The sequence below is a fragment of the Schistocerca americana genome, chromosome 4 (genome assembly GCF_021461395.2).
Source record: "Schistocerca americana isolate TAMUIC-IGC-003095 chromosome 4, iqSchAmer2.1, whole genome shotgun sequence".
In the NCBI taxonomy this organism is placed as follows: domain Eukaryota; kingdom Metazoa; phylum Arthropoda; class Insecta; order Orthoptera; family Acrididae; genus Schistocerca; species Schistocerca americana.
The window spans coordinates 447,618,926-447,646,861 of record NC_060122.1 but is presented as its reverse complement, the minus strand read 5'-3'; positions in this window follow the sequence as shown (position 1 = coordinate 447,646,861).

Genomic DNA, 27,936 nt, shown 5'->3' with positions numbered 1-27,936 from the left:
CGAACCTCCGACGGGGGGAGCCGCGCGAACCATGACACGGCGTCTCAGACCGTATTATCATTGACAGAATTTATAAACACACTGAAATTAAACACATTTCCAAAAGGTGTTTTGTTACACATATTGTATTACATTGTCGTTCTCTGGGAGTGGCAAGAGACGATTTCAAAACCATGATACACGAAATTGCTCCTTCTTCGAAATCGCTGGCACTCGAGCTGCTTAGTGTTCCTTTTTTAATGTTTTAATTGTGAGTATAGCAGATAATACAATTTTTCAGAAACCCAGAACAAACACAGTACTGTGTTATAAACAGCAAATAATACATTCACATTCTTTAAAAGAAATAACTTGATCCTGATGCATCAGACGTCTCATTATATTACAGGAAAACCCTTGTGTCATGTTGTCAATCACAAGGATGGAAATTAATCCAAAACCATACTCATCGGTCCCATCGATACAAATACAGCCACTGCAATAATTTTTCAGCATTCTCAGTAGTGTATGCCTTAGGCTGTCTAATTCTTCTGGCTTGTTGAACAATACACAGGACTTGTCGCTAATGCTCATCAAGGTGGCCATCGCTTGTAGATTTGTACCGTATCTTTCCTTCTCACGAAACCTGAACGTAAGTTATTGTATTGCTTAATGTTATGTAAATCTTTTTTGCTACTACACTGCGCCACACAGCTAAAGTGTCACCTTTCGGAAACCCCATAGTTGTCTCCAATTGCTACGCGGAAGTTTGAACTTCGGCCCAAAGTTGCTTACATATTTCCTCTGTAATAGGGCAAAAGTGTGGGGCCCTGTGACCTCACCCTCAGGCACGCTGACGATTCAAATGGTTGAAATGGCTCTGAGCACTATGGGACTTAACTTCTGAGGTCATCAGTCCCCTAGAACTTAGAACTACTTAAACCTAAGTAACCTAAGGACAGCACACACATCCATGCCCGAGGCAGAATTCGAACCTGCGACCGTAAAGGTCGCTCGGTTCCAGACTGAAGCTGACGATTCAGATAGCAAAGTGTCGACACATACGAAACAAACGCCAGAGCTCAAAAGTTCATGTAAGGTGTAAGGTGAGTTAATGATATCGCATTGGCAGCAAAATTCATCCCAGTTCTGCTCAACGCCACTGTTGATTTGTCTCTCGATGGGAAGGTCGCCACACTTCCTCTTACCCACATTCACCTGTTCTTTTGACGTTTATGCGGTGGAGGTCAGACTCGCGATACTCAGCGTTGAAATCATGCAGTTTTCTTATGGGTGGCCGAGGGAAACTTTTCAGACACCGTCACTCAGTATCAACACGGAAAGGCCTCAGTGGAGGGGTAAAGGTCATCAAGGAAAGCACACCTTTCCTCGAGGCGTTGAGTCCCACGCATTTCGCGGCTGGAAACAACAGTTTCTTGTGTAGTGAGGAACAGGACGACGTTCTTGACAACCTCTGACACAGCTGACATGCTGACCCCACCACGAACGATTCAACCCTTGTCGAAGAACATCTCGAGCATGTAACCCCACTGGGCATGATCGCACCCTTTGGAATCTAGCGTGCCCACAATTTTTGCTACGGCATAGGGAGCGGAACCACTATGGATCCTTCAAAACCATTCTACGAAATCTGAAGCAGCAATGGGTGCTTATACTTTTTCTGCCCTCCTATTTCGCGTACTCCTGTGGTATGACCAGTGGTGCGGGCAGGGGAGGGGGGGGGGGGGGGCAAGTACGCGACAGTGATACACACGTGAGTAAAATGGGCAAAGGGTCGCTCTTACATCACCCAGTTCTCCAGCATCCTCGGTGTCAACGGCGCACCATTGTTCAGCGCTACAAAAACGTTCCTGTACGGAAACAGTCACTGATTACTAAGCGCCGGTGTGAAGAGCGGTCATTTCGACACCCCTGTGCTGAGTGGCGCTCTGTCGCTGATCTGGAGCCTGCTGGCTCCATGTCAAATTTATGGAGTGTCGAAAGGATGCCTGTCACGCCAGCACCTAGTAATCACTAATCAGTGACTGGCTGTCTCTCTACAGATGAATTATTAAAGTGCTCAACAAAGTTGCGTGGCTCGCACCGAGGGTGTTGCCGAACTGGGATGTCTTAGATGGGCCCATTGCCTCCACGCATGTGTTACGGTCACGTCCCTTCCCCCTTTCCCCCGTGATCACGCCGCAGGAGGGCGTAGAACAGGAAGGCTGAAAAATCTAAAATCCCATATGCTGCTTCGGATGACGTTCAAATTTCGTCGAATTGTTTTGAACACTTCCTAGTAGTTCCACACTCTACACCCAGAGCAAAAAATTGTGTTCGCACTACACTACAAAAGCATGCAATCGCGTCCATTCGGGTTGTGCGCCCACGATGTCCTTGTCAGAAACACAGTCGTGTTGCTCACCCTACTTCGAACCGTCGTTTTTGACTGTCAAATGCGTGGGAATCGTCGCCCCAAGACGCTCTTTCTGCCACCCCCAGAGGCTTTTTCGTGTTGATACTGAGCAGCGGCGTTTCTGAAAAGTTTTGCTCGGTCACCCATAAGAAAACCGCACGATTTTAACTCTGAGTATCGAGGCTCTGACCTCCATCGCAGAGGCATCAAGAGAAGGGGTGAAATATGGGTAAGAGGGGCATGACGACCTTCCCGTCTAGTGACACACCCACGGTGGTGTTGGGCAGAATTTGGGTGTATTTTGGTGCCAGTGCGACATGGAACACTCCTGTGGCCAGCAAGAATCAAATATCTGTCAGCGATAGAAAATGAGTAGGACCGGCTCGGACGACGACTCCGTCCCACCGACAGTATCCAGCATATCAAGGACCAATTATAACAGTTGTGGGCCACATTGCCTCAGGAGAGGATACAACGCCCTTATAGCACCCTTCCCAAACGAATCAGTGCATGCACCCATGCCTGAGGTGGTGCAACGTTCTACTGGTAAGTGTCCCAGATAGCCAAGCTCTTTCTGAATTTGTCTCGATTTAGTAATCACTGAAATAACATAACATACCCTCTCAAAAAGTGAAGTTTTATTTCGTTCGTCCCGCCCTTCTGGGTGTTTCACTCTTTTGTCAGGCAGTGTAATTCCATTTTCTAAACTTCAGTAATTCCATTGTCTTCCTAGACGATGTATACGACAAGCGTAAGTTTACCTTCTATAATACTAAATGCTGCTCTTGGAGAGCTAATCTATGATCAGGAGCTTGGATGAAAAATCTTACGTCACAAGGATTGGGTGATGGTTGATGTATATGTTATTGGGTTCATGGGAAATGGAGGTCTTGAATATTGTCACAGTAGAAAAAAAAAATCAGATCTATGGAGATCTGTGTGCGATTTTGTTTCTCGATGTCATGGATGGGTATAATATTATAATTGGATCCTTCTACTGACCGCCAGACTCACTTCTTGAAGTAACCTAAAACTTTAGAAAAAACTTACATGAGAAGGCCACGACGTTGGGCTCACGGATTTACGGTAACTCAGCGTGTTCGGTCAGAGGGTTAGCTGCTCTCTGTAAATAAAAAAAAAAATAAAAAAAAACTGAGTGAAGGGATCAACGATGAACTTCAACACGTGTCATGTGACGTCCGCCCTGGACAAATGCAACTAACATTAACGAACAAACTCAGATTACAAAAAAAAAAAAGAAAGAAAGGTGGTTAGCGTTCGAGCTGCGTAAGACAGGTGTGTATGAGGCGACGAATCGATCATGCGCAAATCTTCATTTTTGTAGTAATAGTGTAAATTACGTGATATTCAAAAAATTTGCATCTAGACTACTCGTTCATGATGCTACACAGGTTAAATGTCAACTTGGGCTGCCTTTGCATCTGCAGCTCAAAGCGCCTAGGTGCAAAGTAGTTCCGGGTACCTTACCTCATTGCATCTATGAGGGAGATCGAAAATAAAGACAAGCACACATTTTCAAGAAAACTCTATGCGTTTCTTCGTTTACTTGTCGATACTTATAAATATGTTTGTTCTAATAATTAAATTCAATTAAAAACAGTAGGCAAATAACATGAAATTCACTTCAAGCTTCATGTACATACACGTCGGTTTCTGTAATTATATAACCTCTAAAATGGCATGTAAATTAAATAATATGACCAGTGACGAAAAAAAATAGATTAAAAATTAAGTTAAGCACCATGAACTCTCACGTTCGGCACCTACGCACAGATACATTTGTTACGTAATAGACACGTTAAACTTGTAAGTAGGCTGTTTAGATGTAAGTAGGCTGTTTAGATGTAAGTAGGCTGTTTAGGTTTTTATGTTGGTAACGCCACGTAGCGCTCTGTATGAAAATCACAGACTGTGCTGTGTGCAGTCTGTGACTGGTTGGCATTGTTGAAATATTCGCTATTGTAGTGTTGGGCAGTTGGATGTGAACAGCGCGTAGTGTTGCGCAGTTGGAGGTGAGCCGCCAGCAGTGGTGGATGTGGGGAGAGAGATGGCAGAATCTTGAGAGCGTACAATCTGGACGTGTGTCCATCAGAAAGAGTAAATTTGTAGTATTGGGTATCTTGAACTGATGATATGATGACTTTCGAACATTATTAAGATAAATACACTGTTTGTTCTCTATCAAAATCTTTCATTTGCTGACTATGCCTATCAGTAGTTAGTTGTTAGTTGTGGGCGTGACAAGGCATCCTGTGAAACATTACCAAAAGCCTTCTCTGAAAATTACCTAGAACAGATGGACTGGTACGTCATTCATGACGGAAATACGAAGCTGGCCCAGAAAGTAACGCACACGATAGAATGGTGTTTCATATATACACCCTATTTTTCCACGTAATCTCCATCCCGTCCTATGGCCATCCTCCAGCGTGAAAAAGGGCGTGTTTGTCCTATCGGTACAAATCCTTGTCCTGGTGGTGGAGCCTGTGCTTCACTGTGTGAACTTTCTTTGCTGATTGGCAGATGCAGTGCCAACTCCCGCGTCGTAATGCGTCTGTCCTCGCGAATGACAAAATCAGCTCTATGCAATATGTCAGGTGGTTGGTCTCTCCGACCGCTACATATCCTGGAGCTCCACCGAACCGCCTTCAGATTACCTCACCCTCCGTGGCCAGCGAAAAACTGTACTACTGTCGACAGCAGATGCTCCATAGACTTTTCACAAGCGTTTGTGAATATTCCCTACCGTCTCTTTCTCGGAAATGAGAAATTCAATGAAGGCACATTGTTCGAAACGTACATCACCTACAGACGCCATTTTGAAACTGTCCTGCAACTACGCTATCTGCAGGAAGTGGCGGAAACTTGGCGCACTAACTCAGGAGACTTCAAATAATACATACATAACGTTTAGCACTCGTAGCATTGTTTTAGGCTTAGAAAAATTGTGGTGCATTACTTTCTGGGAAACACTCGTACACTAGATCTAATTGGCAACAAACAGACCAGACCTTTTTGAATACGTCCGCATCAAAACTGGTATCAGTGCCCATGAGGCAGTTGTAGCGAGAGCATGATTTCTATAACAAGCAGAAAGGTTTGTATGACTGGTAAATCTACATCTAAATCCATACTCCACAAGCCACCTGACGGTATGTGGCGGAGGGAACCTTGAGTACCTCTATCGGTTCTCCCTCCTATTCCAGTCTCGTACTGTTCGTGAAAAGAAAGATAGTCGGTGTGCCTCTGTGTGAGCTCTAATCTCTCTGATTTTATCCTCATGGTCTCTTCGCGAGATATACGTAGGAGGGAGCAATATACTGCTTGACTCCTCGGAGAAGGTATGTTCTCGAAACTTCAACAAAAGCCCGTACTGAGCTACCGAGCGCCTCTCTTGCAGAGTCTTCAACTGGAGCTTATCTATCATCTCCGTAACGCTTTCGCGATTACTAAATGATCCTGTAAGGAAGCGCACTGCTCTCCGTTCGATCTTCTCTATCTCTTCTATCAACCCTATCTGGTACGGATCACACACCGGTGAGCTGTATTCAAGCAGTGGGCGAACAAGTGTATTGTAACCTACTTCCTTTGTTTTCGGACTGCATTTCCTTAGAATTCTTCCAATGAATCTCAGTCTGGCATCTGATTTACCGACGATTAAATTTATATGGTCATAACTGCTTCCAGTTGTTGACCTGCTGTATTGTAGCTAAATGATAAAGGATCTTTCTTTCTATGTATTCGCAGCACATTACACCTGTCTCCATTGAGATTCAATTGCCATTCCCCGCACCATGCGTCAATTGGTTGCAGATCCTCCTGCATTTCAGTACAATTTTTCATTGTTACAACCTCTCGATCCTGCATTTCAGTACAATTTTCCATTGTTACAACCTCTCGATTTACTACAGCATCATCCGCAAAAAGCCTTAGTGAACTTCCGATGTCATCCGCAAGGTCATTTGTGTATATTGTGAATAGGAACGGTCCTATGACACTCCCCTGTGGCACACCTGAAATAACTCTTACTTCGGAAGACTTCTCTCCATTGAGAGAGACATGCAGCGTTCTGTTATCTAGGAACTCTTCAATCCAATCACACAATTGGTCTGATAGTCCATATGCTCTTATTTTGTTCATTAAACGACTGTGGGGAACTGTATCGAACGCCTTGTGGAAGACAAGAAACACGGCATCTACCTGGGAACCCGTGTTATGGCCCTCTGAGTCTCGTGGACGAATAGCGCGAGCTGGGTTTCACACGACCGTCTTTTTCGAAACCCATGCTGATACCTACAGAGTAGATTTCTAGTCTCCAGTAAAGTCACTGTACTCGAACATAATACGTGTTTCAAAATTCTACAACTGATCGACGTTAGAGATATAGGTCTATAGTTCTGCACATCTGTTCGACGTCCCTTATTGAAAATGGGGATGACGTGTGCCCTTTACCAATCTCTTGGAACGCTACGCTCTTCTAGAGTCCTACGCTACACCGCTGCAAGAAGGGGAGCAAGTTCTTTCGCGCACTCTGTGCAAAATCGAACTGGTATCCCATTAGGTCCAGCGGCCTTTCCTCTTTTGAGCGATTTGAATTGTTTTTCTATCCCTCTGTCATATATTTCGATATCCACCATGAACCATGGACCTTGCCGTTGGTGGGGAGGCTTGCGTGCCTCAGCGATACAGATAGCCGTACAACGGAGGGGCATCTGTTGAGAGGCCAGACAAATGTGTGGTTCCTGAAGAGGGGCAGCAGCCTTTTCAGTAGTTGCAGGGGCAACAGTCTGGATGATTGGCTGATCTGGCCTTGTAACGCTAACCAAAACGGCCTTGTAACACTAACCAAAACGGCCTTGCTGTGCTGGTACTGCGAACGGTTGAAAGCAAGGGGAAACTACAGCCGTAATTTTTCCCGAGGGCATGCAGCTTTACTGTATGGTTAATGATGTTGGCGTCCTCTTGGGTAAAATATTCCGGAGGTAAAATAGTCCCCCATTCGGATCTCCGGGCGGGGACAACTCAAGAGGACGTCGTTATCAGGAGAAAGAAAACTGACGTTCTACGGATCGGAGCATGGAATGTCAGGTCCCTTAATCGGGCAGGTAGGTTAGAAAATTTAAAAAGGGAAATGGATAGGTTAAAGGTAGATATAGTGGGAATTAGTGAAGTTCGGTGGCAGGAGGAACAAGACTTCTGGTCAGGCGAATACAGGGTTATAAATAAAAAGTCAAATAGGGGTAATGCAGGAGTAGGTTTAATAATGAATAAAAAATAGGAATGCGGGTAAGCTACTACAAACAGCATAGTGAACGCATTATTGTGGCCAAGATAGACACGAAGCCCACGCCTACTACAGTAGTACAAGTTTATATGCCAACTAGCTCTGCGGATGACGAAGAAATTGAAGAAATGTATGATGAAATAAAAGAAATTATTCAGATAGTGAAGGGAGACGATAATTTAATAGTGATGGGTGACTGGAATTCTGTAGTAGGAAAAGGGAGAGAAGGAAACGTAGTAGGTGAATATGGATTGGGGGTAAGAAATGAAAGAGGAAGCCACCTGGTAGAATTTTGTGCAGAGCATAACTTAATCATAGCTAACACTTGGTTCAAGAATCATGAAAGAAGGTTGTATACATGGAAGAATCCTGGAGATACTAAAAGGTATCAGATTGATTATATAATGGTAAGACAGAGATTTAGGAACCAGGTTTTAAATTCTAAGACATTTCCAGGAGCAGATGTGGACTCTGACCACAATCTATTGGTTATGAACTGTAGATTAAAACTGAAGAAACTGCAAAAAGATGGGAATTTAAGGAGATGGGACCTGGATAAACTGACTAAACCAGAGGTTGTACAGAGTTTCAGGGAGAGCGTAAGGGAACAAATGGCAGGAATGGGGGAAAGAAATACAGTAGAAGAAAAATGGGTAGCTTTGAGGGATGAAGTAGTGAAGGCAGCAGAGGATCAAGTAGGTAAAAAGACGAGGGCTAGTAGTAATCCTTGGGTGACAGAAGAAATACTGAATTTAATAGATGAAAGGAGAAAATTTAAGAATGCAGTAAATGAAGCAGGCAAAAAGGAATACAATCGTCTCAAAAATGAGATCGACAGGAAGTGCAAAATGGCTAAGCAGGGATGGCTAGAGGATAAATGTAAGGATGTAGAGGCTTGTCTCACTAGGGTTAAGATAGATACTTCCTACAGGAAAATTAAGGAGACTTTGGAGAAAAGAGAACCACTTGTATGAATATCAAGAGCTCAGATGGAAACCCAGTTCTAAGCAAAGAAGGGAAAGCAGAAAGGTGGAAGGAGTATATAGAGGGTCTATACAAGGGCGATATACTTGGGGACAATATTATGGAAATGGAAGAGGATGTAGATGAAGATGAAATGGGAGATATGATACTGCGTGAAGAGTTCGACAGAGCACTGAAAGACCTGAGTCGAAACAAGGCCCCCGGAGTAGACAACATTCCATTACAAGTACTGACGGCCTTGAGAGAGCCAGTCCTGACAAAACTCTACCATCTGGTGAGCAAGATGTATGAGACAGGCGAAATACCCTCAGACTTCAAGAAGAATATAATAACCCCAATCCCAAAGAAAGCAGGTGTTGACAGATGTGAAAATTACCGAACTATCAGTTTAATAAGCCACGGCTGCAAAATACTAACGCGAATTCTTTACAGACGAATGGAAAAACTAGTAAAAGCCGACCTTGGGGAAGATCAGTTTGGATTCCGTAGAAATATTAGAACACGTGAGACAATGCTGACCCTACGGCTTATCTTAGAAGCTAGATTAAGGAATGGCAAACCTACGTTTCTAGCATTTGTAAACTTAGAGAAAGCTTTTGACAATGTTGACTGGAATACTCTCTTTCAAATTCTGTAGGTGGCAGGGGTAAAATATTGGGAGCGAAAGGCCATTTACAATTTGTTTAGAAGCCAAATGGCAGTTATAAGAGTTGAGGGGCATGAAAGGAAAGCAGTGGTTGGGAAGGGAGTGAGGCAGGGTTGTAGCCTCTCCCCGATGTTATTCAATCTGTATATTGAGCAAGCAGTGAAGGAAACAAAAGAAAAATTCGGTGTAGGTATTAAAATCCATGGAGAAGAAATAAAAACTTTGAGGTTCAAATGGCTCTGAGCACTATGGGACTTAACATCTGAAGTCATCAGTCCCCTAGAACTTAGAACTACTTAAACCTAACTAACCTAAGGACATCACACACATCCATGCCCGAGGCAGGATTCGAACCTGCGACCGTAGGGGTCGCGCGGTGCCAGACTGAAGCGCCTAGAACCGCTCGGCCACACTGTCCGGCTTTGAGGTTCGCCGATGACATTGTAATTCTGTCAGAGACAGCAAAGGACTTGGATGAACAGTTGAATGGAATGGATGGTGTCTTGAAGGGAGGATATAAGATGAACATCAACAAAAGCAAAACGAGGATAATGGAACGTAGTCGAATTAAGTCGGGTGATGTTGAGTGTATTAGATTAGGAAATGAGGCACTTAAAGTAGTAAAGGAGTTTTGCTATTTTGGGAGCAAAATAACTGATGATGGTCGAAGTAGAGATATTTGTTAACATCGAGTATTGATTGAAGTATTGGGAAGTCGTTTCTGAAAGTACACTCCTGGAAATTGAAATAAGAACACCGTGAATTCATTGTCCCAGGAAGGGGAAACTTTATTGACACATTCCTGGGGTCAGATACATCACATGATCACACTGACAGAACCACAGGCACATAGACACAGGCAACAGAGCATGCACAATGTCGGCACTAGTACAGTGTATATCCACCTTTCGCAGCAATGCAGGCTGCTATTCTCCCATGGAGACGATCGTAGAGATGCTGGATGTAGTCCTGTGGAACGGCTTGCCATGCCATTTCCACCTGGCGCCTCAGTTGGACCACCGTTCGTGCTGGACGTGCAGACCGCATGAGACGACGCTTCATCCAGTCCCAAACATGCTCAGTGGGGGACAGATCCGGAGATCTTGCTGGCCAGGGTAGTTGACTTACACCTTCTAGAGCACGTTGGGTGGCACGGGATACATGCGGACGTGCATTGTCCTGTTGGAACAGCAAGTTCCCTTGCCGGTCTAGGAATGGTAGAACGATGGGTTCGATGACGGTTTGGATGTACCGTGCACTATTCAGTGTCCCCTCGACGATCACCAGTGGTGTACGGCCAGTGTAGGAAATCGCTCCCCACACCATGATGCCGGGTGTTGGCCCTGTGTGCCTCGGTCGTATGCAGTCCTGATTGTGGCGCTCACCTGCACGGCGCCAAACACGCATACGACCATCATTGGCACCAAGGCAGAAGCGACTCTCATCGCTGAAGACGACACGTCTCCATTCGTCCCTCCATTCACGCCTGTCGCGACACCACTGGAGGCGGGCTGCACGATGTTGGGGCGTGAGCGGAAGACGGCCTAACGGTGTGCGGGACCGTAGCCCAGCTTCATGGAGACGGTTGCGAATGGTCCTCGCCGATACCCCAGGAGCAACAGTGTCCCTAATTTGCTGGGAAGTGGCGGTGCGGTCCCCTACGGCACTGCGTAGGATCCTACGGTCTTGGCGTGCATCCGTGCGTCGCTGCGGTCCGGTCCCAGGTCGACGGGTACGTGCACCTTCCGCTGACCACTGGCGACAACATCGATGTACTGTGGATACCTCACGCCCCACGTGTTGAGCAATTCGGCGGTACGTCCACCCGGCCTCCCGCATGCCCACTATACGCCCTCGCTCAAAGTCCGTCAACTGCACATACGGTTCACGTCCACGCTGTCGCGGCATGCTACCAGTGTTAAAGACTGCGATGGAGCTCCGTATGCCACGGCAAACTGGCTGACACTGACGGCGGCGGTGCACAAATGCTGCGCAGCTAGCGCCATTCGACGGCCAACACCGCGGTTCCTGGTGTGTCCGCTGTGCCGTGCGTGTGATCATTGCTTGTACAGCCCTCTCGCAGTGTCCGGAGCAAGTATGGTGGGTCTGACACACCGGTGTCAATGTGTTCTTTTTTCCATTTCCAGGAGTGTATTTGTATGGAGTGTAGCCATGTATGGAAGTGAAACATGGACGATAAATATTTTAGCCAAGAAGAGGATAGAAGCCTTCGAAACGTGGTGCTACAGAAGAATGCTGAAGATTAGATGGGTAGATCACATAACTAATGAGGAGGTGTTGAATAGGATTGGGGAGAAGAGAAGTTTGTGGCGCAACTTGACTAGAAGAAGGGATCGGTTGGTAGGACATGTTCTGAGGCATCAAGGGATCACCAATTTAGTATTGGAGGGCAGCGTGGAGGGTAAAAATCGTAGAGGGAGACCAAGAGATGAATACACCAAGCAGATTCAGAAGGATGTAGGTTGCAGTAGGTACTGGGAGATGAAGCAGCTTGCACAGGATAGAGTAGCATTGAGAGCTGCATCAAACCAGTCTCAGGACTGAAGACCACAACAGCAACATATACCATTTTGTCATCTGTGCGACAATATAGAGAAGGGACTGCAGTGTAGTCTTCTTCTGTGAAACAGCTTTGGAAAAAGATATTTAGTATTTCGGCCTTTAGTCTGTCATCCTCTGTTTCGGTACCATTTTCGTCACAGAATGTCTGGATATTTTGTTTTGATATACCTACCGCTTTGACATAAGACCAAAATTTCTTAGGATTTTCTGCCAAGTCAGTTCACAGAATTTTACTTTCGAATTCATTGAACGCCTCTCGCATTGCCCTCCTCACACTACATTTCGCTTCGTGTCATTTTTGTTTGTCTGCAAGGCTTTGGCTATGTTTCTGTTTGCTGTGAAGTTCCCTTTGCTTGTAGCAGTTTTCTAACTCGGTTGTTGTACCAAGGTGGCACTTTTCCATCTCTTATGATGTTGCTTGCCCATACTCATATAATGCATATTGTACGATGGTTTTGAACTTTGTCTACTGATTCTCAACCGTATCTGTATTTGAGACAAAATTTTTGTGTTGAGCCGTCAGGTACTCTGTAATCTGCTTTTTGTCACTTTTGCTAAACAGAAAAATCTTCCTACCTTTTTTAATATTTATATTTACGGCTGAAATCATCGATGCCGTAACCGCTTTATGATCGCTGATTTCTGTTCTGCGTTAACTGGACCAAAATCGTTCGGGTCTGTTTGTCACCAGAAGGTCTAATATGTTATCGCCACGAGTCGGTTCTCTGTTTAACTGCTCAAGGTAGTTTTCAGATAAAGCACTTAAAAAAATTTCATTGGATTCTTTGTCCCTGCCACCCGTTCTAAACGTTTGAGTCTCCCAGTCTATATTTGGTAAATTAAAATCTCCACACAGACCTATAACATGGTGGGGAAATCTACTGGAAATAATTTTTAAAATTTTCCTTCAGGTGCTCTGCCACAGCAGCTGCTGAGCCAGGAGGCCTATAGAGACATCCAATTACCACGTCACAAGCCTGCTTTAACCGTGACCTTCACCCAAATTATTTCACATTTCGGATCTACGTCAATTTCCTTCGATGCTATTGCACTTTTTTATCGCTATAAACACGCCTCCCCCTTCACTGTCCAGCCTGTCTCTGCGGTATACATTCCAATCTGAGTTTAGAATTTCATTAATGTTTACAACTGGTTTCAGCCAGCTTTCCGTCCCTAGTACCATGTAGGCATTGTGACCGTATATTAATGAGAGCAGTTCTGGAACCTTTCTATAGACGCTCCTGCAGTTTACTACTAGCACATTAATATTGTTATTCCCTACTGCGTTTTGCCTACTGCTACCTAGTCGCGTCTCAGGAGGCGTCCTTTCGGTCCTAGGGAGGGAATTCTCTAACTTAAAAAACCCACATGTGCACTCCACGCGTACTCCGCTACCCTTGTAGCCGCTTCCGGCGTGTACTGCACGCCTGACCTATTCAGGGGGACATTACATTTGTCCACCCGATAGCGGAGGTCGAGAAATTTGCACCCCAGATCTCCGCAGAATCGTCTGAGCCTCTGGTTGAAGCCTTCCACTCGGCTCCAAACCAGAGGACCGCGATCGGTTCTGGGAACGGTACTACAAATAGTTAGCTCAGATTCCACACCGCGAGCGAGGCTTTCCGCCTTCACCAACTCCGCCAACCGCCTGTATAAAGTGAGGATGACCTCTGAACCCAGACGGCAGGAGTCACTGGTGCCGACGTGAGCAACAATTTGCAGTCGGGTGCACCCAGTGCTCTCTATCGCCGCCGGCAGGGCCTCCTCCACATCTCGGATGAGACCCCGTCGACAAGCAGACAGAGTTAACACTGGCCTTCGTCTCAGACCTTTCCGCTATTTCCCTAAGGGGCTCCATCACCCGCCTAAAATTGGAGCTACGAATCACTAATAAACTCCTCCCCCCGTGTGCCTGAACTTGAAAAAAGGACAGCATCATGTAAAGAAAATATAGCTCAAGCTTAAACGAATAGTTGATCGATCACTGCGTGGATGAGTACCCAGTAGAACAGTTAGTGATGGGAGGGTCTCTCCATGGTATACAGCCACTGAAAAGAAACTCTTAGATAAACAGAGACTACTACATAACAGGTATAAAAGCGGAGGACTGTAGATAAGATGTTGAATTAAATGTGTTTGGCTGTCAAGAGGGCAATGCGTGAAACTTTCAGGGGCTACCGAAGCAGACTATTGTCGAAAAATCTTTCAGAAAACTCAAAGAAATGCTGGTAATCTGTAAACACTGTTAGGGGCACCAAAATTAGTGTCCTGTCACTAACGGAAGAGACATGAACTGAAATTAGGGTAACAAAGAAAAAGCAGAAATTCTTAATTCAGTTTTCAAATGTTCCTTTAGAAAGGAAAACCCATGAGTATTGTCCCAATTTAATTCTCATACCACTCAAAAGATGAAAGAAAGAAATATTAGTGTCAGTGGCGCTGAGAAACAACTGAAATCATTCAAACAGGAATTCGTATCAGACTGTACACTGAATGTGCGGGTGATTTAGCCTCTCTTTTAACTGTGTCAGCTATAGACCCCTCCGAGAGAAATGTGTGCTTAGTAGCTGGAAGAAAGGGCAAGTCACGCCCGTTTACAAGAAGTGTAGCGGAAGTGATCCACAAAACCAGCGTCCAGTACCTTTGACATCCGTTTGTTGTAGCATCTTAAAATATATTCTGAGCAAAAACATAATGTCGTCGTAACTGCCGCCTGCTTCACGTCTGCTGTGCAGCGAGCTACCTTAATTTAAGTATTAACTGTATTTTTCTTACTTGTCACTTCTTCTTCCGTGTGTATTTGCTTTTAGGAAGCTTTAATTGTCGAGTGCTAGTAATAGTGTTCCATAGATTTCGTGTTTGTTTTGAATACAGTCAGAGAGAGTCCCTTTAGTCAACCATAGTGCCAGTAGTGCTAGTGTTTCTTCTCAATACAGTTCAGAGGAAGGTAGTGCTATTTTCATTGTTTTCTACAAGAAGTGGCTAGCAATCACAGTTTAGTCAATAATCAGCCGCCTTTAGCGAATTAGCAGTCTAGTATCGTTCCCAGAACCGATCGCGGTCCTCTGGTTTGGAGCCGAGTGGAAGGCTTCAACCAGAGGCTCAGACGATTCTGCGGAGATCTGGGGTGCAAATTTCTCGACCTCCGCTATCGGGTGGATAAATGTAATGTCCCCCTGAATAGGTCAGGTGTGCACTACACGCCGGAAGCGGCTACAAGGGTAGCAGAGTACGTGTGGAGTCCACATGGTGGTTTTTTAGGTTAGAAAATTCCCTTCCTGGGCCCGACAAGACCCCTCCTGAGACGCGGCAAGGTAGGAGTAGGCAAAATGCATCAGGGAATAACAATATTAATCTGCTAATAGTAAACTGCAGGAGCGTCTATAGAAAGGTTCCAGAACTGCTCTCGTTAATAAACGGTCACAACGCCCATATAGTACTAGGGACAGAAAGTTGGCTGAAACCAGACGTAAACAGTAATGAAGTCCTAAACTCAGATTGGAATGTATACCGTAGAGACAGGCTGGACAGTGAAGGGGGAGGAGTGTTTATAGCGACAAGAAGTGCAATAGTATCGAAGGAAATTGACGGAGATCCGATATGTGAAATAATTTCGGTGAACGTCATGTTTAAAGCAGGCTCAGACATAGTAATTGGATGTCTCTATAGGCCCCCTGGCTCAGCAGCTGTTGTGGTTGAGCACCTGACGGAAAATTTGGAAAATATTTCGAGTAGATTTCCCCACCATGTTGTAGTTCAGGGTGGAGATTTTAATTTGCCGGATATAGATTGGGAGACTCAAACGTTCATAACGGGTGGCAGGGACAAAGAATCCAGTGAAATTTTTTTAAGTGCTTTATCTGAAAACTATCTTGAGCAGTTAAACAGAGAACTGACTCGTGGCGATAACATATTAGACCTTCTGGTGACAAACAAACCCGAACTATTTGAAAAAGTTAACGCAGAACAGGGAATCAGCGATCATAAAGCGGTTACGGCATCGATGATTTCAGCCGTAAATATAAATATTAAAAAAGGTAGGAAGATTTTTCTGTTCAGCAAAAATGACAAAAAGCAGATTACAGAGTACCTGACGGCTCAACACAAAAGTTTTGTCTCAAATACAGATATGGTTGAGGAGCAGTGGATAAAGTTCAAAACCATCGTACAATATGCGTTAGATGAGTATGTGCCAAGCAAGATCGTAAGAGATGGAAAAGAGCCACCGTGGTACAACAACCGTGTTAGAAAATTGCTGCGGAAGCAAAGGGAACTTCACAGCAAACATAAACATAGCCAAAGCCTTGCAGACAAACATAAATTACGCGAAGCGAAATGTAGTGTGAGGAGGACTATGCGAGAGGCGTTCAATGAATTCGAAAGTAAAGTTCTATGTACTGACTTGGCAGGAAATCCTAAGAAATTTTGGTCTTATATCAAAGCGGTAGGTGGATGAAAACAAAATGTCCAGACACTCTGTGACGAAAATGGTACTGAAACAGAGGATGACATACTAAAGGCCGAAATACTAAATGTCTTTTTCCAAAGCTGTTTCACAGAGGAAGACTGCACTGTAGTTGCTTCTCTAGATTGTCGTACAGATGACAAAATGGTAGTTATTGAAATAGACGATAGAGCGATAGAGAAACAATTAAAATCGCTCAAAAGAGGAAAGGCCGCTGGACCTAATGGGATACCATTTCGATTTTGAACAGAGTACGCGAAGGAACTTGCCCCCCTTCCTGCAGCGGTGTACCGTAGGTCTCTAGAAGAGCGTAGCGTTACAAAGGATTGGAAAAGGGCACAGGTCATTCCCGTTTTCAAGAAGGGACGTCGAACAGATGTGCAGAACTATAGACCTATATCTCTAACGTCGATCAGTTGTAGAATTTTGGAACACGTATTATGTTCGAGCATAATGACTTTTCTGGAGACGAGAAATCTACTCTGTAGGAATCAGCATGAGTTTCGAAAAAGACGATCGTGTGAAACCCAGCTCGCGCTATTCGTCCACGAGACTCAGAGGGCCATAACACGGGTTCCTAGGTAGATGCCGTGTTTCTTGACTTCCGCAAGGCGTTCGATACAGTTCCCCACAGTCGTTTAATGAACAAAATAAGAGCATACGGACTATCAGACCAATTGTGTGATTGGATTGAAGAGTTCCTAGATAACAGAACGCTGCATGTCACTCTCAATGGAGAGAAGTCTTCCGAAGTGAGAGTTATTTCAGGTGTGCCACAGGGGAGTGTCATAGGACCGTTCCTATTCACAATATACACAAATAACCTTGCGGATGACATCGGAAGTTCACTGAGGCTTTTTGCAGATGATGCTGTGGTGTATCGAGAGGTTGTAACAATGGAAAACTGTACTGAAATGCAGGAGGATCTGCAGCGAATTGACGCATGGTGCAGGGAATGGCAATTGAATCTCAATGTAGACAAGTGTAATGTGCTGCGAATACACAGAAAGATAGATCCCTTATCATTTAGCTACAAAATAGCAGGTCAGCAACTGGAAGCAGTTAATTCCATAAATTATCTGTTAGTATGCATTAGGAGTGATTTAAAATGGAATGATCATATAAAGTTGATCGTCGGTAAGGCAGATGCCAGACTGAGATTCATTGGAAGAATCCTAAGGAAATGCAATCCGAAAACAAAGGAAGTAGGTTACAGTGCGCTTGTTCGTCCAGTGCTTGAATACTGCTCAGCAGTGTGGGATCCGTACCAGATAGCATTGATTGAAGAGATAGAGAAGATTCAACGGAGAGCAGCGCGCTTCGTTACAGGATCATTTAGTAATCGCGAAAGCCTTACGGATATGATAAACTCCAGTGGAAGACTCTGCAGGAGAGACGCTCAGTAGCTCGGTACGGGCTTTTGTTAAAGTTTCGAGAACATACCTTCCCCGAAGAGTCAAGCAGTATATTGCTCCCTCCTACGTATATCTCGCGAAGAGACCATGAGGATAAAATCAGAGAGATTAGAGCCCACACAGAGACATACCGACAATCCTTCTTTCCACGAACAATAAGAGACTGGAATAGAAGGGAGAACCGATAGAGGTACTCAGGGTACCCTCCGCCACACACCGTCAGGTGGCTTGCGGAGTATGGATGTAGGTGTAGAATTGAACTGAATGACCCCCTCGATGCCAACCAGCATGGATTCCGAAACGCCGGCCGAAGTGGCCGTGCGGTTAAAGGCGCTGCAGTCTGGAACCGCAAGACCGCTACGGTCGCAGGTTCGAATCCTGCCTCGGGCATGGATGTTTGTGATGTCCTTAGGTTAGTTAGGTTTAACTAGTTCTAAGTTCTACGGGACTAATGACCTCAGCAGTTGAGTCCCATAGTGCTCAGAGCCATTTGATTCCGAAACGTAGTTCATGTGAAACCCAAATGCCACTTTTCTCACGTGACACACTGAAAGCTATGAGTTAAGGTAGTCAGGTGATGCAGTATTCCTCGACTTTCAAATAGTATTTGACTCAGTACCACAGCTGCGCTTATTGTCAGAAGTACGATCGTATGGGGGTATCAAACGAAACTTGTGATTGAATTAAGGGGATACGGAATCACCTATCCCCGCAATGTTAATATATGCCTACTATAGGGAACATTTTCTCACAAACTACTGGAGACAGAGAGGTAAAAATTTTACTGTATGTGCATTCATATGTTACAACAATACTGAAACAACAGTTTATTATCAAAGTATTTTCTTACAGAGATATTGTACATTTATTTTTAAGTAAATTTTTTCCATCGCTTTTTACTAGACTATCACCCCTAAGTCTTTTGTAAATCAAGTAATTAAAAAATCGTTGTTTCAGTATGTAATAGGGACCTATGTCACTACGTCATAAAAATTTCAGACTTCTAGGTTGACCAGTACCTGAGATAATGTTCCTAGATGAAGTAAAAAGTAAACTTACGGGAAACGGAGAAAGAAGATTAAAACATTCCTGATCCGTAGCTAATACCCCCTTCACAGTCTTCATAATCATCTTCAAGTCTTCTTTTGGCACCCCTCTGCACCTGTCTTGCTTTTTTCACTAATGTCTTGATTATATTATCAGCATGCCTTAGTCTGTGCTGATCTAAAAAGAACATAGCACGTACCGTACGGGAACCAACACACATACCCAACTTTTGAAGGACCTGGCATTTAGTTATATTTCCAAGATTGAAGGTTGCCACAGCATCATACACACCAAAATGTAGTGTATTAATTCCGACAAACACTGTTTTTGGGAGACGATGCCATATCACACTATTCAAGCACTCGTTGGGGTTCTGCGTTTTTCCGTGAAGACATTTCATCAGAAGACTTCTGTCAGCCAGATCTCTGAAAATGGGCTTTATTTCTGCCATGATGGCTGATGGTAGACTGTGGTGGTGAATGTATTTCTCTCCTGTTGTTAGTCCCCTATTGTATTTACACCAGCTGTTTTCACCTTTGGGGCACAAACCATGTTGTGGATGCTCATCCGTGGATGCGGTGTGGAAATATAAAGCCCATATAGCTCTCCTCATTTCTTCAAGATTGCCTGTATTTTGCCTGATTGCAAGGCCATAGCAGTTCTGAATGTGGTCTATTATGGAATCAGTCAATCTTCCTCTGCCATCCAAGGTTTTCCCATCATCTAGTTTTTTCCCTTTCATAACTGATTTTAACCTTCTCAGCCTGGCACCCATTCTCTTCTGCACATGTCCTATACATTCAAGTTTGCTTATATTTACACTGTTCCCATATGGTTTGCTTTCCAAAACTTCTTTGAATGCTTTAGAGTCACCATCTCCCAGATATTTGACATAGCGAACATTATACCACTGTGAAGAGCGATGAAAAATTTTCTTCACCCCAGCAACCTCCATGCCACCACTACTACCATAATAATTAGCAATACAGTCATTACTGTGTTCATTTTTCAGCCTGCCTGTGCACCTACAGTATTTAGACATTATTGCAACATCAATAACCTTGCCAGTATCAACACTAGTTGCTGTTACAACACCATTGTTGGAGGTGTGGCCCCTTTTCTGCCACGTGCCATCAAACGCCACTGTGAGGTCACGACTGCCGTCATTTTCTTCCACTGCTTCTTCCACAGCAACCTGCATTGACTTCTGTGCTACATCTTCAACTGCAGATCCTAGTACATAATTGTAAGCTTCAAACTTTGAAGGTGCACTTGGAAGATTTAGAACACCACATAGCATATCACCAGCTGCTTTGCCCTTACCAATTGCTCGCAATCCATAAACTAACCTAATATTTACACTATAAAGTTCAGTTTTCTTGTATCCATTATTTACAGTTACTGAAACCGAACTTGGAAACTTACAGCTGTATTTACAAACACTGCATATTAAATTAAACTGGGCAGCCAGGCCAACATGGGATTCTACTTTCAGAGAAACGTTTCCATGACATTTTTTGCAGCACAAACTGTTTTCAAGAGCTTCACACAATATATTCGTATCAATGAGTTCAAAAACTTCATTCCCTCTATCTAGTAAATTATATTTCTCTTCCAAATCTCTTAGTTTTTTATGAGAAGCACTGTTTTCATTTGGTGTAAGTTCGTTCGGCAAATCAGTAATAAGTGGATTCACATTTTCCAACAGTGATGATGATGAACTGCTTTGATTTGCTAATGAATCATTATTTCTTTTCTTTTGCCAGTTCACACGCTTTTTAAATACTTTTGCTTTAGCTCTAGGCATTTTCACTGCGAAAAATGAAGCACTAGATACGAAATAACTCAACAACAACTACTTTCTTATATCACACTGTTTACAAAACAGTCCCGCCACAAAGTCAAAGAGTAACTTGAGGAAACCAGAGAGAAACATTTTCGGGCAACTAGTGTATAAATAGTCGCTGGAAACCGGGATATTTGAATTCATGTCACTTTAAAGGTACTGCCAAAAAGTTCATGGTCAGCCACGAGAGACGTGTATAACTAAAGCGCAATACCCGATCTCACAAATATATAAAAATAAAATAGTTATAATTGTAGTAGAGCTATGTATGATACGTCATTTTAAAGAGGAAACATGGCAGAATATAATACGCCAATAAAAAAAAAATTCGATTTTTTAACCCAAAATCCGATTCCGTATCCCCTTAAGGATTTGTGGTAGAGAGGACACAGGATGTTATCTCGGATGGAGAGTCATCGACAGTAAATACGGGTGTGTCCCAGACAGGGGCGTAGCTATCGCCGATTCCGCCGTATCAGTTATATAGGGCGTCCGGGCTACAGGGGCCCCGACAAGCGTTAGCAAAAATTCGTAAAATATTTTCCACAATCTCACTCATGGTGAACGCTTAAGTCTTAGACCGTATCCTAAACGCTTAAATAACCGGGCGTCCAAATGCTGGCAACACTGAACGTCTCAGATTTCCCACGGCGCATGTCAGCAGACAACAGTGATTATGATATATCTCGTTTTCAGTTGAATGGGAACAATCTATACGCGTTTATTTCAGCCTGTTCATGACGTTCAAAAGTTGTAAATCTAGTGATTATTTGTGCGTCAACAAGTTTTATTGTGAAAGAAATGAGTGAAAAGAAGAGAGATTACCCCAGTGGAGTTATGAAAAGAAGAAATAAACAGAAGAAGGAGGTTATAAAGAAATTGCCCAAAATCAGATTCTGTGAGTGATTTGCTTTGCAATGGTAAGTATTAAAAACTTTTCTATTTCCACGGAAAAAATACTTCTTGTTTATAATTTAGATCACCTTATGTTTCGTTCTATGCTGTGTAACGTTGAGCTCATAAGTATCATTAGACGTCGTCGCGAAAATGTACAACATATATAATTTTATTTGAATCATTGTAACAAAACCATAGGGTTAGATTAAGGGTGCACATGCGACGCATGTGGCTCGAGAGCAGCGGTGTGTGAAAAGTTGCCGGTAGGTCTACCGTCTAGCCGAATGAATTGCACTAGGTAAATAGGGCGCACAGCGCATTCGCTAGATTTGTACACAAACAGCACGCACTTTTATAAGAAAATACAGTCCATAATTTTATATACACAAGTTTTCCCACATTAGGTGTATGTACAAGGATGTTTCATTTTACGCACTTTGTGCACTCTGTATTAACTAAATAATTTTTTTATCATACACAATTAATAAGGTGGTGGTACATTAAATTTGTTTACAGCAGTGAACTTAAATCAGGAAGAAATCTCTTCCAGCCAACACATGTGGTGTGGAAAGGGCGATGAAAAATAAAATCTGTGAAGGCGGATTTTATTAAGTACACATTTAATTTACAAAAATTTAATCAATATAGTGCTCATTACTGTTTAACCTTGTTAGCGCGAAATCACTCAAAACGAACTCAGGTATTTGCGCTTTGTCACTCATAAAGAAAACAAAAAAGATCTGATATCTCCAATAAAAAAAAAAAAATGGTTCCTTATGAGGACTGGTCCGATGGATAACTCATTATCAACAAGGATGATAATCGATATTTTTGAGTAATATCGATGAATTTATGGATTATAGATTAGACGAAAACATCTGAATTAGCGATATAAATTCCAGGATGGTATGTTCGATGTGTTGACTTTGCTAGTTACATATTTCCCAAGACCATTAATTTCGTCATAGAGCTTCTACAAATATTTTTTTCTTGTCTTGCTGCACCTAGGAAAACATCATAGGTCAATATGCTTACATAGTATTTATTGCAACATTCATTTGCCACGAATGGAGAGTAGGAAAAATTAGCTCACGAAAGAAAAGAAAGGCACAACAGGGAGAAAGGCAGAACAGGAACACTACAGTACGCGTACGTAAGTAACACTTTGAAAAAGTGTAACATAAGCGAATAGAAATTTTTCTCGATTTGCACCAAAATCACAGAGGATTACAAGTGGGAAGAGCTGTGAGGTAATTTGTGGCGTCGGCTGCTCGGCGGGCGCGGGCCGCTCGGCAGCTCAATCACGTGGTGCCTGCCGAACGTTGGCCGAAGCAAGAGGGGTCCAGCCCGATCCCGTGGCTGGGAAATCCATGTTGATGCTGTGACGAGGACAGCGCTTTGTGACGACGAAGGAGATGTCTATGCGTATGCCGGGAGTGCCAAAGATGGCGGACTTTGTGAAAGCATAATAGCAGACATTTCACAGTTCATATAGAAATTAATAGTAGCCAGATGAATGATGGTACCTCAAAAATAAACATGTACATTACCGTTATTTGCACGACGATTCTGATGGTGTAATCAGATTTTCAAAATCTTTATTCGTTTAAACTTTAGTATCTGATTGCAAATTATACAAGTAACACCCAGCAACGAATTTCCAAAATCTAAACGCTTCATCCGATTTTCTCGATCGACGTGTCTTTAGAAAGCTATTAGTGTAAACCTAAATTGGTATAAATTACAGGCATTTAACTTGAATAGTACATGTGTTATTCGAGGTCAAAGTGGCTAAATACCATAGATCGTGTCAGGCCAGAAGTACTCCACAGTTACACGAAAAAACGGTAGCAGAACGCTTAAAAATATATTTATTCATCTATGGCTTTGTTTATATCCGATATATACTATTCATGAAGAAACTGGTTAAATATTTACTGTGTTTTAGAAAGCACAGAGACATGAAGCTACTGGCCTACCTTTTGTTCTATTCCTTTAAAATAAGTTTATTTAATTTGTTTATGTATTTAATAATGTGTATTAGAGCGTGTTTATGGTCCAGCCGTAGGAATATTTATTTAATTTCAAGTTATTTCAATGTAAATCCAGTATTTCGAAAGTGTTTCATTATGTTTGTGAATGTGTGTTGGCTTGAAGATATGGCGGAAGTGCTCTAGCCAGTCACAACGCTCGTGAATGGGGAGACTGGATGGAAATGGGAGAAGAGCATCGTTTCGAGAGAGGACAGGACAGTACGGCACACGATACGGACAGTACGGGACAGGACACGTGAGGGCGCGACGGACGCACTGTCGCGGGAAAGACTTGGAGTGGTGCAGTTTGCGCGTAATAGCGAGAGATAGAAATACTTCGGAGTGCCGATTTGTGTACTTGTGAGATTTCCGTTGCTTCGTCAGTGAAGACTTAGTAAGCGTTTGGAAGCGAATGTTTTGTGAGCTATGTTGTTGCTCATAACTAATTACGTGAAGTAGGAATCTATTGTTTCCCTGTTATTCAACTTATATTTTATTTAATTGCTGGACCATCGACACCAGTAAGTGTTTTGCAGAAATATACCGCATTCTCAAAAGTACTTCTACTATCGTACTCATCATTTAAAGTCGTTAGGATAGTACCTGCAGATTTTATTTTATTTCGATCTTTCATTTATAAATTTCTATATTACATCCAAAATTCGCAATTGCCGAGTGATAGGAACCTTCGACCATTCGATTCAAGTGTGTACTCTTATCGTATACAGTAAACTCAGCAGTATTTGGCCTGTAATGCGACAACTACGTATCCCAGTCCCTAGACAACGAAACCAGCCAAAACTTTTAATATTTCAACTCTGAGTCAGAGGTTACGTAGTTGAGGGCCACACACCACCGTCATTTCATTTTCTTTTTCAGAAATCCCGCAGAGCACAAGTCCAAAGAGGTCAATCAATGCACATTGCAGTTTTTCAACTACTGCAAATTGATATTCGTGTGGAATGCTTTTTGCAAACAAATCGCTAACATTCTTTCGTAGCAAACAGGCCAGTCACTGTAACGCTCACCAGTGCCTGCGCAGCGGCCAATTCTATTTTACATTACGTCTCAAACTAACTGCACTACTTTCAGCCTTCGGTGCAGACTTGATCCACTCGGTTCCAAAAAAATCTACCCTAGGAGGTGGCGAAACGCCTTTCCGGCGTGTTCCGGCCTAAATTAAGCCGTGTGCTCCACTACTTTATTCACATTTTGGCGGTCCCCCTATGTTATCAAGGAATCTCGCTGGTGATGCTTAGAACTTTACGTGCTGCTCTGAAGCACCAGCCAGTCTATGCAATGATTGTGTTGCGCTGCAGTATCAGTTATGCCGCGTATGTCTAATGTTGTTATTGCTTTGTTGAGCGCTAAGTTGAATTTCTAATATTATTACATGGGCGAGGAAACTTTTCTTGGCACATTATGTATTACTTTCTCAGCATCTCAAGGGCACGTGACAGGATCGTACTGGTAGAGCACTCGCCCGTGAAAGACAAAGGTCCCGAGTTCGAGTCTCGGTCCGGCAGACAATCTGCCAGGACGTTTCACATCAGCGCACACTCCGCTGCAGAGTGAAAATCTCATTCAGGATCGTATTAAGTTTAATAAGTACGGCGTTTTAAATGTCAGTCTTCTGTTACATATGAAATATCTGTATCAGAGCCGGCTTACTTTAATGTCATCTTCTTTGGTAGAAAAATGCATCACATACGAATATTAATGACTCTGCAAAGAAAGTACTTCCATGAAATATCACTTGTATTCGTCTAATCTCCATCATAGCAGTCGTGCGGCACGACAGGAAAATGTGTGTGTGTGTGTGTGTGTGTGTGTGTGTGTGTGTGTGTGTGTGTGTGTGTGTGTCTGTCTGTGTGTCTGTGTGTGGCTGTGTGTGTCTGTGTGTGTCGCTGTGTGTCTGTGTGTGTCTGTGTGTGTGTGTCTCTGTGTGTGTGTGTGTGTGTGTCTTTTGCTTGCACTAAGATGGCGCGAGTTAAGGCCTATTTATTTCACTTCTTCCACCGCGACGTTGTTTATCAGCTTTCTGCACCTCGCACCCATCACACTGCAGTTATTATAAGACTGACTGAATGACCTATAAAAATCTCGTATGGCCTGCTTTGACGTTCCACGTCATCCGGGAGGCCTGTGAAACGACTTGGGTTCGCCGGGACTGGTTAAAGATTAATTAGAAAATTTAAATGTTTAATTAACATTTTTAATCCTACGGTTTTGAATAATTTCCAAAAATTCCCAATATTATTGCTTCATTACATTTTTAGACTCATCTGTAACACATTGTCTGCCAGAGGTCCGGGAAATTGAAGAAACCCATACCAAAGACCTTAATAAGTCTGAAGAATTTCATTATATATATCTTCATCAAATAGAGGAAATTTTGGTGACAGCCTTACTGAACGTGAACGAAAAATAATTTTTAAATTGGGCTCATTTAAACATTAAGGACCGTTTCCAAATACTCCAGAAATAAAGCAATTTTTTTCAGCTAATATTTTAAACAAACCGTACTGTCACTTATGTTGGTTGTTTGCAGATGGTCAAAGCAAATCATAGTCGTCCGCATGGGTTAACGGTGTTTCAGTTACAAGCAATTTTACGATGTACAGGGTGATTCAAAAAGAATACCACAACTTTAGGAACTTAAAACTCTGCAACGACAAAAGGCAGAGCTAAGCACTATCTGTCGGCGAATTAAGGGAGCTATAAAGTTTCATTTAGTTGTACATTTGTTCGCTTGAGGCGCTGTTGACTAGGCGTCAGCGTCAGTTGATGCTAAGATGGCGACCGCTCAACAGAAAGCTTTTTGTGTTATTGAGTACGGCAGAAGTGAATCGACGACAGTTGTTCAGCGTGCATTTCTGTATATGGGGCACTGAGAATCCGCGGGAAACAACTCAGTATGAACGTGACTCGCCTAAGGTGAACGTTTTCTGTGCCATTTCAGCCAATAAAGTTTTTGCTCCCTTTTTCTTCGAAGGTGCTGCTGTAACTGGACTACATTATCTGGAGATGTTAGAGAATTGGCTGTTCCCTCAGCTCGAACAAGAAGCACAACAATTCATATTTCAGCGGGATGGAGCGTCACCACATTGGCACTCACCTGTCCGTAACTACCTGAACGTCAACTACCCGAGGCGATGGATCGGTCGCCAGGCAGCTCGTGACAGAGCACTTCATCATTGGCCTCCAAGAAGCCCTGATCTTACCCCCTGCGATTTTTTCTTATGGGGGTTTGTTAAGGATATGGTGTTTCGGCCACCATTGATGATTTGAAACGAGAAAAAACAGCAGCTATCCAAACTGTTACGCCTGATGTGCTACTGAGAGTGTGGAACGAGTTGGAGTATCGGGTTGATATTGCTCGTGTGTCTGGAGGGGGCCATATTGAACATCTCTGAACTTGTTTTTGAGTGAAAAAAAACCTTTTTAAATACTCTTTGTAATGATGTATAACAGAAGGTTATATTATGTTTCTTTCATTAAATACTCATTTTTAAAGTTGTGGTATTCTTTTTGAATCACCCTGTATATCTGACCATGAAAACTGACAGTAGCATATTAACGCGGCTGTATCTTTTGATAATTGGTTACAAGATAATACCATCGATACTTTACTGCAAAGCGAAATCACTAGTAAAATTACTTTCTGGCGAGATGTATCGCATCATGTTATTAATGTCATAATTACTTTAGCATCACTTTCTGTAGTTTTTCGATACATATCGATAGTAGAAAATGATGAACGTGCCCCACGCGGGATTAGCCGAGCGGTCTGAGGCGCTGCAGTCATGGACTATGCGGCTGGCCCCGGCCGAGGTTCGAGTCCTCCCTCGCGCATGGGTGTGTGTGTTTGTCCTTAGGATAATTTAGGTTAAGTAGTGTGTAAGCTTAGGGACTGATGACCTTAGCAGTTAAGTCCCATAAGGTTTCACACACATTTGAACAATTGATGAACTTCTGCCTACTATAAAATAATATGGAATTGATTTGTCCAAATGCAGAGGGCAGGGTTGCAGACGTGTATGGAGGATTACAAGTCCTTACTAAGGAACAGCTGCAAAATGCCGATTATATTCACTGTGAGGCGCATGCACTAAATTTAATTTTAAATAATGCTGCGAAACATGCTCCTGAGGTGTCATTTTTTCGATAATTTGGAAAAAATATATACATTTTTTGGCAGTAGTATAAAACGGTGGTCAATGCTGGGTAATTATAAATATTTAAAATAAAAATTGCCATTAAGAAGATATGCCTTACTAGACGGTCTTCAAGACACGACGCTTTACCGGAAATAAAGAA